This window comes from Camelina sativa, chromosome 15, assembly GCF_000633955.1.
Source record: "Camelina sativa cultivar DH55 chromosome 15, Cs, whole genome shotgun sequence".
NCBI lineage: Eukaryota > Viridiplantae > Streptophyta > Magnoliopsida > Brassicales > Brassicaceae > Camelina > Camelina sativa.
In genome coordinates, this window is record NC_025699.1 from 24,525,987 (window position 1) to 24,530,252 (window position 4,266).

A 4,266-nucleotide genomic window follows, 5' to 3' on the forward strand; every position below is an offset into this window, starting at 1 on the left:
ACACAAAGGGTCTAAGCAAAGATTTTTCATTTTTTTCCAAAGATTGAGCTAGAAACAATGAACTGTGACTAAGGGCTATAGCTTCAATCCTAAGGTTTGATTTTAAACAAGGTGGTTTTAATCATTGTCCCCTAAGATGCATATGCAATAATCCTATATGAAACAAACTAGACTCAATCCTAATATGTAAATGCAACTACATGAACACTCTTTTTTTATATATATTTTTCAAATTTTTTCAAATTTTTTGGGTTTTATAATGCACATAGATGCAAACTCAAATGAATAAAACTAGCATGAGAAAATTTGAAATAATAAAAATAAAAAAATAAAACACAATGTTAAATACATTTTAGGACCCTCCCCCAAACTTAAATTACACAGTCCCTGTGTAAATAAAAGTTGGAAAAGAATCCAAGAATCACACAAAATGAATTAAACTAAATGCAATGGTATATACAAGTGTCGGATGAAATTGGTACCTCATGGATTGGAGAAGAAGGAGGTTGCAGCAGCCTCCATACTCACCAATGTGTAGCCATGGTCGTCGCCAGCTTCAGCAGGTGCCGGTGTTTGCTCGTCAGAGAGCTCAGAAATGCGCACAGATGAGTTACTCGGACCAGCATCCGAGGTGTTGATCGAGGGTGGGATCGCGTAGCTCATCAGGTAGGGGATCGGGTAGTATGACAGAAATGGCGGAAGAGGTCCAGAATGATCACCCGTGTATCCACTCGCATGGTGCATCGTGTACGGCATCATGAATGGCATCTGGCAGGGTGGAGTGAAAATACCAGCATAATCACCCGACTGGGTGCTCTCATAGACCACAAATCTCGCCAGCACGAGGTAATCCGGATCCAGCCATCTTGGTTTTTGCACAATTCCCTTCAAGGGCACATCGCATGCCACTAGGATTGGTGTGACTAGTCCCCCAATAGAGATCTCTCCGCCTCCTTCTCTTCTTTTCACAGCCCACGATTTCAAGTAGAGGAATTGATCGAGTAACACAAACACCATACTAGAATCAGCTACATCTCCTACTAGTGGTGTTCCATCCCTAGCGCTATCCAAAACTCCACACAGTGCAATATCTAACAGCTGAAGCTCATGGTCGTTCACATTCCCAGTCTCTTTTNTTTTTTTTTTTTTTTTTTTTTATTTAAACCCCTTAAAATTAAACTACCCACATCCTTGATTTTAAATCTTTTTACTCCCTAAGGTTTAGACTTTTAAACTTTGAATTTATAGCTTTTTCTCTTTTCTCTCTTTTTTTTTCTTTTTCTTTCTTTGCTAAACTCCTAATATAAATACATATCCTTTTCTTTCTTTCTAGGAGACTATAGCAAGAATTTTTTCTTTCTCTTTTTTTTTTTACTTACAGACTTAGAGCTAATTGATTCTAACCTAAGGGATTTTTTCTCTTTTTTTTTATTACACAACCCAACCCCAAATAAACATTCTAACCACATATCTTTTAAAAACGAATCTATTAGCTAGTTCAAATTCTAACTTAGCTAAATCAAGAGGCAGTTCTTTGTCGTTCTCAATACTCTCAAGGTTTCACAATCTATAGCACAATGAAAGAGACATCACTCAACAATTCACAACAAGGTTTGAAAGAAAGGTTTGGGTTCAAGGGTAGGACAAATGAATCGGGTTAAACGAAAAGATTGGTAAAAAGTGGAGTGCTAACCCGAGTTTAGAGTTACCATAAGCAAGACAATTAAAGTTCAAATTAAATCCAATAATATAGAGATGTTCTAATGTTCAAGCAAGTGGAGGAAGCATTCAAACGACACAAAGGGTCTAAGCAAAGATTTTTCATTTTTTTCCAAAGATTGAGCTAGAAACAATGAACTGTGACTAAGGGCTATAGCTTCAATCCTAAGGTTTGATTTTAAACAAGGTGGTTTTAATCATTGTCCCCTAAGATGCATATGCAATAATCCTATATGAAACAAACTAGACTCAATCCTAATATGTAAATGCAACTACATGAACACTCTTTTTTTATATATATTTTTCAAATTTTTTCAAATTTTTTGGGTTTTATAATGCACATAGATGCAAACTCAAATGAATAAAACTAGCATGAGAAAATTTGAAATAATAAAAATAAAAAAATAAAACACAATGTTAAATACATTTTAGGACCCTCCCCCAAACTTAAATTACACAGTCCCTGTGTAAATAAAAGTTGGAAAAGAATCCAAGAATCACACAAAATGAATTAAACTAAATGCAATGGTATATACAAGTGTCGGATGAAATTGGTACCTCATGGATTGGAGAAGAAGGAGGTTGCAGCAGCCTCCATACTCACCAATGTGTAGCCATGGTCGTCGCCAGCTTCAGCAGGTGCCGGTGTTTGCTCGTCAGAGAGCTCAGAAATGCGCACAGATGAGTTACTCGGACCAGCATCCGAGGTGTTGATCGAGGGTGGGATCGCGTAGCTCATCAGGTAGGGGATCGGGTAGTATGACAGAAATGGCGGAAGAGGTCCAGAATGATCACCCGTGTATCCACTCGCATGGTGCATCGTGTACGGCATCATGAATGGCATCTGGCAGGGTGGAGTGAAAATACCAGCATAATCACCCGACTGGGTGCTCTCATAGACCACAAATCTCGCCAGCACGAGGTAATCCGGATCCAGCCATCTTGGTTTTTGCACAATTCCCTTCAAGGGCACATCGCATGCCACTAGGATTGGTGTGACTAGTCCCCCAATAGAGATCTCTCCGCCTCCTTCTCTTCTTTTCACAGCCCACGATTTCAAGTAGAGGAATTGATCGAGTAACACAAACACCATACTAGAATCAGCTACATCTCCTACTAGTGGTGTTCCATCCCTAGCGCTATCCAAAACTCCACACAGTGCAATATCTAACAGCTGAAGCTCATGGTCGTTCACATTCCCAGTCTCTTTTCTAGCAAAAAGAGTGCATGCGAGGGACTTGTGAAAATACCTCTAGACAGGGCTCCTTATTTGAGCAGATTTGGAGCTTGTGGACTTGTAGGGGTTCTTGTCTCCTATTGTCAGCCATAGGGACCTCATCTCCTCCTTGCTAACCTCCATCTCTTCTCCACTACCCGCTTTGAAGCCATACAACTTCCCCATCTCTTTGAAACTGAGTTGGTAGTCCTTGTTCCTCACGGAGAAGGTGATGAACCCGATCCCCCCATCGGGTAGTAGGGTCGGGTGGTCTTCGAAATAATGCAGTTTCAAGGTCGAAAGGAAGTGGACCGTCTCCTCCTCATATGCTTCGAGGTAGGCTCGCATCATCTGGCTCAGGTGGCACATGTCGAACAGAAACTCGACATCCCTTGCGATGCCCAACATCTTCATGGTCTCGCGGTGAGGGTATCGGGTTCTAACAAAGCTCATCTTCCGGAAGACTTTGAATAATCTTGCCGGAGTATCCACCTCCTTCTGCTTTAGCCTTCGCGAGGCTTGGCGGGTCCTCTCCCTCTGCTCCTCTTCTCTCTCTCTTTCCTCCTCCTCGGTGTGTTGATCTTCTTCCTCAACTGCTCTCTCAACTATCTTCTCAGCCTTCTCTGAAGCCGGTCTCTTCCCCCTTGCAACCGCGGCTCTGTTCCTTGATCAAGAGGTTTGGATCTCCCCTTGCTCTTCTCCTCCAGCATCAGAATCGACCTCCATAGGGTCGGTAAGGGTCTTTTCGGACATAGACAGGTCTCTACGTCGAGGAGAACGGCGGATAGCACTCGCCATTGGATTCGGTGAGCGAACTCGGGGGCCTAATCGATCGGTTACTCGAGCATCAGGTCGGGTGGTGGATCGAGTTGTGCATCGAGTTGGGGAGGCAAAACGTCCAGCCAATGGTTGGGAATGTGGAATGTTTCCTCTTCCTTGAGACTCACGAACTTCGACGGCATCATCTCCGGTTGTAGAAGCGGCAGAGGTCAATCTTCTTCCCTTCCTTTGGTAAGTCTCGGCGATTGGCTCCATGTTTGATTCCTTGAGAAGAAAAAGGCTAAGTCTCGAGATTAATAGGGTTAGTCCCAAAGAAATCGAATAGAGCTCGAGTTTGAGAGAGAAGAATTGAAAGTATGGAAGCTAAAAGAACTTTAGGGTTTAGAGAGCTTATCGGTGATAATGAGGGAGAATGGTTCGACACCCTTAAATAGAGTAGGGTTCGGTTGGTGGGCTTCACCGAGAGTGGGCTTCCTTGCTGTATTCGGACTTCACTCGCTATCCAAGCACGGACACGATCAGGCGCGTCGAGTACGGTGTCGGGTTGACCC

General features: G+C 42.6%; 1 protein-coding gene across 1 annotated transcript in view; it reads left to right on the forward strand.

Moving 5' to 3' along the window:
• The window catches only part of LOC104748752, a 6,530-nt gene that overhangs the window by 489 nt on the left and 1,775 nt on the right, over positions 1-4,266 (forward strand). The gene's annotated exons all lie outside the window — the stretch shown is intronic.